Genomic DNA, 7,500 nt, shown 5'->3' on the forward strand with positions numbered 1-7,500 from the left:
CTCTATGTAACACATTATTTGAATCAGGTATCTTGGAACCTCCATTCATAAAGATTTAAGATATCCAGTAAGGTTTGTAGTGCTTGAAAAAAGCTTCTATAACTGTGTACATGAATTTTTATATTTCCATCACTGGAGTATGTTACTTTTATCACAATACAACCTAGTTCATTATAATACATATCTTACCCATTTATAATGATGATTTCATGTACTAAACAAATCATATTGTGTTGGATCATATTATTGCTTACTATAAACCCTGTGCTTTCCCATTATAATACTGTGTGATTATTAATATTTTTGTTCAATTATGGGTTTATGTCATACAGGTGCATTAAGACCTCAATAGTGTTATTGTCCCTTATGGACACGGTTGAGAAAATAGTGTGTTCTCTGAACTGTGCTCATTCCTCTTTTTGCTTTATTGAGAGGTCGTGTTTCTTTGTAAGTCCATTTCTGCGAAGATGCATTGGTTTAAAATAGGATGGAGCTAGTGTATTTTTGTTTACAATTTGTTTTCTTTTGATTTCTGTGTGCATACTGTACATTCTGTGTGCATTCGGATGCCCGTTGTGTATGAGCGTGTACACAAACTTGTGTGTGTTTGCGCGCGCACGCGCGCGCGTGTGTGTGTGTGTGTGTGTATGTGTATTCCTAAGTGTCAATATGGATGCGAGTGTTGTTTGTGGACTCACTAAGCAGCAGTAATTTCTCCTGAGGCAGTGACAGAATTTCCATTAGTCTTTGCAGGCCTGGCAGTGCACTCAGGTGTGACGCAAAGTCATGGGCAGCAAGAATGAAAGGACGCAGGGAGAGAGAGAGAGAGAAAGAGAGAAAGAGAGAGATAGATAAATAGAGAGAGAGAAAGAGAGAGCATGTGTGCCTCAATGTGGTGGTGTGAGAGCACGAGAGACGAAGAGAGAGAGAGAGAGTATGAAAGAGGAAGATTGCCTTTAGGGTCATGGTGTCATCCTGGGCCTTTGGGTCAAACTGGCTCTATGACTTCTGAGTGCTCTGAGTGCATTTGCAGTCTTTATTTATGTCTTTGTGCCTCACATTCTTCTTGCCAGGTCAGCAAGTTGATTGGTGCTTGCATTGATGGCCTAATTTACCATAGGACACCATGGGAATGATGCCACCTACCAGTCAGTCAAACCAAAGAATAAATGACATCCACTACAAAATGGGAAAGCAGTTTGATAACCCCTAGATAACCCCCAGCCCTAAAGAAACGATTTAATAATTGGAGAGGCTTTGTGTTCATGTTCATCCACAATGTCACATGTAGGCAAACAGGCATGCTTGGAATGGCATGCTCTGTGTGTTTGTTAGCGTGTTTGTGTGTTTGTGTGTTTGTGTGTGTGTGTGTGTGGTGTGTGGGTGTGTTAATGTAATCATTTATTGAAACTTAATTTCATGAACTTATCCTGTGTGTTCAGTCAGGGCTGGAGCCAGCTGTTGAGCATACCCACTCACTAGCACCTTTTGCACACAGTCAGAGCCGTGTGGATTAGATCCTTCGTTTAAAAGAGAAAAAAACAACAACACGTAAACACCTTCTCAGGAACACTTAAATATGCATGTGCAGCGCTTGATTAAGTTCAGTCTCCATTGGCTTTATTTGCGCAATCATTAACATTTATGCAAGTTATTAAAATGGATGTGTCGTACAAGTGCTAACGAGATTAAGCATGATGATGGAGACCCTCTAACATTTAGTGTTAGCATCTGATTTATGTGGTTGAGGTTTGGCTTAAGAGCTTAATTGCTCTGTTTGTACTGACTGTGTGTATTTCTATGCATAGGTGTGTGTGTATGTGTGTACGTACTGTATGTGTGTGTGTGTGTGTGTGTGTGTGTGTGTGTGTGTGTGTGTGTGTGTGTGTGTGTGTGTATGTTATATGGGCTTTTGTTTGTGGTTTCTGTGTTTCCTTTTTGTGTTGTTTACTGTTTTTTGCATTTTTTTTGCCTTTGTGTTTTTCGGCCATTACTCTAGCATGGAGAGCAATCAGCTAGCATATGAGTTTCCAAGCGCTGCAACTGAGTCTTTTGAAGTCTTTGGGGATTTTCTCCTTCTATCCGCCTGAGACTCATGTAGTTTGTCCATGCAGGGCAGCAGTGGTGTTTCTATGCTCATGTGTCAGCATTATGAGCACTGGTGCACAGCTCTGGCCTCATTCTTCCTGTTTGTTTGTTATTGTTCATACGCGCTCTTGCCGGCTAATTTTAGTCTCAGGGAGCGTGCTGGGGTGGTAATGGAGGAGCGCCTGATAGCTCATTAGCTCGCGTGGCTCTGGGAGGCTTCTCTTCTCCTGGCCCTGTGCTCTCTCGCACAGCACCAGCTGGGTTGAAGGCCTCTCTTTCTGTTTCTCTCTCTCTTTCTATAATTGCTCACCCCCCCTCTCTTTCTCTCTCTTTCTGTTTCTTTTTCTCTCTCCATTTCTTTGATGGCCCACCGTCCTCTCTCTCTCTCTCTCTCTCTCTCTCTCTCTCTCTCTCTCTTTCTCATTCTCTCTGCATCATTTCCCATTTGCTAGATTATAATATTCCCTTTCGAGTGTTCCCCTAATGGACTACTCAGGTCTGTAGGATAGGGTTAGAGTTATGGCCATACCATTTGGTGCCTAGAATTCCTCCAGGAGCAGCAGTAAATCAGTGTCAGTCAAGCTGGGCCGTGAAGGAAATGACATCATGCTCTCCTGTTTCCTGGCCTTGTTCCAGTGGCTCTATCGATTCGATTGGCAAAGACCAGGGATCTAATGCTACTCTCACTTTCTCTAATGAGACCTCAGTGAGCACATGAGTGTGCGTGAGAGTAAAGAATATTTGCTCCTCATAGTTGGAGGGCATTTAAGCAAACCCTTGCTACAGTTAGTTACTCACCTTCCATTTGTGTTTTGTGGCAAAAGTCCACAATGGCTACCAGTGCAAGACAAAACGGTTAGCTTGCCAGGGAGTCTCATTTTGTTTTCTCTCATCCATTCCTCTAGTCCTCCCCTCAGAGTTCACTCCAGTGTCCAGAAATACGGGAACAACTGGATGGGTCACGATGATGAAGTCATGAAGGCCACATTTCTATAATCAGTAATGCCATGAGGTCATATCATCAGTCAGTTTCAACAGAAACATTAGTCATGTTTGTTCTAGTTCTGAATATGAGAATCTTAATAAACCCAATTAATCTCATTATCCTTGTGTGCCATATGCTATTACATTGATGTTGTTATAACCACAACAACAGGCACTAACACACACACACACACACAAACACACAAACACACACAAAAACACAAACACACACATACACACACACACACACACACACACAAACACACACACACACACACACACGCACACATACAGCGAGAGCAAAAGAGAGAGAGAAACGCAACAGTCTAAGTTCTGGATGGATGCCTTTTGGATTGGCCACTGATTTGATGAGATGGCGCTAAAAGAAAAGCCCTGTTAGGAGAGGCTGCTCCCCTGCCTCTCCAGCACTGGATCAGGAAGGAACGAGTGTGAACTGGGGAGAGATCGCAGAGCTGCTGTGGAACTAATGCCTGACTACAGCTCAGCACTGAGGGCTTGAGAGGGGTGGGGGGGGGGGGGAGGAAGGAAGAAGAAAGAGAGAGAGAGGGTGGGAGAGAGAGGGAGGGAGGGAGGGAGGGAGAGCTGAAGCAGCTTTGAGAAAGAGGCTAATGAAGTATGGGCCTGCCCTGCTGAGGTTTTCTTGGAAGAAAACTTCACAGTACATATATACAGCACAGCACATAAAAGAGCCCTGTCAAAATCTCTCTCTATCTATATCTATTTGTCTTTCTTTCTTTCTCTACTCCTTCAGCTGAGTGTATCTGTGTGTGTGTGTGTGTGTGTGTGTGTGTGTGTGTGTCTGTGTGTCTGTGTGTCTGTGTGTGTGTGTGTTCTGTGTTTGACTAGGGAGAGACTAGTAGACAGAAAGTGAGAAAGTGTTGCATTAATCTCTGTTAGTACAGTGGAAGTACAGAGTGGTAAGGAAGAGAGAAGAGATGCCAGAGTAGAGATGGAGAGAGCAAGAGAAACACACAGAGAAAGAGAGATATATGAGTGAGGGAGAGAGGGAGAGATAGTTAGTGTGGGCAACTTGTGAAGTTGTCCTTAAGCTGATTGAACTGAATTCGTTTGATGTTGGCTGGCCCAGTTTTTGGGAGTAGATGCAGATCAAACCACTAAGTCTGTCAGTGTTTGCGCTAAAAAGTGTGTGTGTGTGTTTTAGCATATTTACATATACAGCACACGTACATAAGCAACGTTAAGAAAGCAGATTAGATGTATTTACACAAGCATAAAACACACACCGGGTATTCTTCCTCCTTGCTCATGTGTGCTGTGACTGTTGTGCTTTGTCAGTGTGCGGGGGTAATACGGATGTCTCTTTGCAGTGTTTCTGCTCTGTTCTGTGCTTGGTTCCAGTAATCTCATGTCTCCTTCTCTACACCCCCTCTATCTCTCTAAAACCATTCCGCTCCAGAACCTCCTCCTCATGTCTAAAGATGTCTTCTCTGCTTATGTCTTCCTTTTTCCCACTGATGTTTCTCTCTCTCTCTCTCTCTCTCTCTCTCTCTCTCTCTCTCACAAACAAACACACGCACACACACTTCTCTCTCCCTGTGTGTATTGTGTGTCCTCCCTCTCATTGTCACTGCTCTGATAGTGATGCTGAGATGGAGAGAGTGAGTGGGATGGAAAATGTAAAATGGAAAGAGAGAAAATTGCCTATAATCAGTGTAGGGCTTCACCTGAATTGGAGACTGTGAATAATAATGCCTTTGTCTAAAAAGAACACGATCACACACACGCGCGCAAACACACACAAATACACACACACACAAACACACATATTCACACTCACACTCACACACAAACGCACACACATGCACGCACATAAATACACATACACACACACATACACACAGCACACAGACATAACAACTAGACACACCCACAGATGCAGATTAGTTCTGACAGCTATTGAAGGGTGAGGACACATATGCAAGACACACACACAAACAGAAACACACTCACACACGTACACACACACACACACAGAAACAAACACACACATACACACACACACACACTCACAGGCACACCAGGAAGATCAAAACTTTCTATAACTTTACAGTCCATTTAGCATGCAATGTTTTAGGTCTTACGCCTAATTTCTCTCTCTCTTGCTGTCTCCTCCCCCTTCCAGCTTGTCACACCTGGTGTGTATGGGCTGTCAGCTGAAATAATGATGCAGAACTGAAGGCTGTAGAGCGGAGCTGAACCTGAAGGACAGCCTAGAAAAGAGCAGGGGATGGATAATAATAGAAGATGAAAGGATAGCTCAGTGTGTACAGATGATGGGGCTGATTGCCATGACGATTATGACAGGCATAGAGAGAGGCTTATGGGGAGGGTGGAGGTTTTTGTGTCTCCCTTTCTTTCTGACCCTCTCTCGCTCTCTCTCTCTCTCTCTCTCTCTTCTCTGTGTGTGTCTTCCTCTCTCTGAATCACTCCCTCCCTTTTTCATCTTTCATTTCAAACCATTAGCTAAAAATCCTCTTCAAAATGTCGCTCATCAATAATCCAGTCAGATTCACCCTTCTTCACCCCACTCCCACTTCAGGTCATCACATTCCAGCCTATTGGAATCGGTTTTACAACAAGAGGCCATTGAGAGGTTATCTCCATTAAGAGAGGCAAGGCGAGTAGTCGTTCCTGGCCGCAGCCTGACAGCTTCTATAGAGAAGCCCTCTCCCCACAGGAAGTCCTTCAGCAGCATATGTTCAGCCGCAGCTGCCACTGGGACTACTTTGTTCACTGCTGGAGAGGAGAAATCCAGCCCGGAACAGGCATTAAGAGAGCCAGCCGCCAGCCGTCCCCCACCCCAGCCAGGGGTCCTTACACAGCGGCGACAGCAGCTTCGGGTCTAGGGCAACCAGGGGCCACACAAAGCAATTCATTAAAACAATAAGTTAATAAAATCATCAATCAGTCCAATTTCAGCGGCCTCGAGAAATCAGTTTAGACTAATTAATTGCGCGAATGCATGACCGAGTCCCTTTGCACTGTCGGGTTCAAGCAGTTTGATCAAATCTGGGTGTAAGGTGTTGGTGCAGGGTAGGTTAAGTGTTTCGGGGTCTTTTGTGTTGTTTGGCTGTTAAATCCAATAAGGCTTTTGAAGAGTGAGGCGAATGTACGGTGTCGGGTGCACAACTGAAATGAGACTTAAAGGTCATGGCCTCTAAACTTACAACAGACTGCTGTGCCTCTTCCTGCTTGCAGCCATCAGTAACAAACGATATCTAGATCTGACACGAATCCAATTCTAAGTTTGTCCGCTTCTATCTTGGATCTCCCTTCAGAGGAGGGAACTGTGAGTCTTCTTAGTGGTATTCTCACTGTCGACAGAAGAGACCACCTGTCAAACTTTCAAGATTCACTGCATCTCGGCCTGTTGAATACAAGGTGTTTGCCTGACCTTTTATGCTGCTATTATACTGAACAACAGCAACACAGCGGCAAACTGCATCAACGCCAATCAATGTCACCCTAGCTCACCCCTCAGTGTAATGTCACATTGTTGTATGTACACTGCGATTTAATTGGATTCCATTTGAAAGGGGTCCATCATTGAGCGTTTCACTAACAGTCATTCGGCACGGTAAATACTCAGTTCAGGACTCTGGTTTGGTGCCATGCTCGCTCAGGTTAGCTTAGCTGGTCTGGGGCGGCGGCTGGCACTGTCCTTTTTGCCCCAGTCTGTGGTTTTATCGTACAGCGGGATTATGTCTTTATTTAGCAGAGCGGAACTGTCATAGTGAGCCCCTGCTGACTAGTAATACAGTACGTCCATATGCCCCGGTGCCCATTCCCCACTCTGCATCTCTTTTTCTGCGCTGGCACGCGCCAAGGCAGGTCTGTCTGGCACTGGGATGTGGCATTGCATGCCAAGGCGGAGTGGCCCAGCCCAACCCTCCTGATGATGCACACTGAGGGAGACAGAAGGAGAGATCTGAAGGGAAAAAAAAGAGCAGGATGGAAAAAAAATTGTTTTTGGGGTGACTCAGTACACAGGGCCATTTGATAAAGTGGCAGGCGTTCTGTGCGCAGTTTGTTGTCCTTCTGCTAAGTGGGGTGTGAGTGTGCCTGGCTGTTTTGGTATGTGCGTGTGATTGTGCATACACGTGTGTGTGTGTGTGTGTGTTTGTGTGCGTGTGTGTGTGTGTGTTTGTGTGCACACGTGTGTGTGTGCAGCGCTGTGGAACAGGGTGTGTTCTCTGCAGTGTTTTGCCAGGGTTCTCCTAAATGTCTGTGGTCTATTCTGAGGAGCCGTCTCATCTATAATACATCATCACTCTCCGCCAGTCGCCACCACCTGCACATCGTCAGGTCTCCAGCCAAAGCACTCTCCAGAGAGTTCTACAGACTTGTAGTCCTTTGCAGGAAGAGATGGCTTACCTAAAAAAGGGG

The 7,500-nt window shown here is 45.0% G+C and overlaps 1 protein-coding gene across 1 annotated transcript in view; it reads left to right on the plus strand.

The window, feature by feature from the left end:
• The window catches only part of bsna (bassoon presynaptic cytomatrix protein a), a 103,010-nt gene that overhangs the window by 16,599 nt on the left and 78,911 nt on the right, over positions 1-7,500 (plus strand). The gene's annotated exons all lie outside the window — the stretch shown is intronic.

This window comes from Clupea harengus, chromosome 4 (assembly GCF_900700415.2).
Source record: "Clupea harengus chromosome 4, Ch_v2.0.2, whole genome shotgun sequence".
In the NCBI taxonomy this organism is placed as follows: domain Eukaryota; kingdom Metazoa; phylum Chordata; class Actinopteri; order Clupeiformes; family Clupeidae; genus Clupea; species Clupea harengus.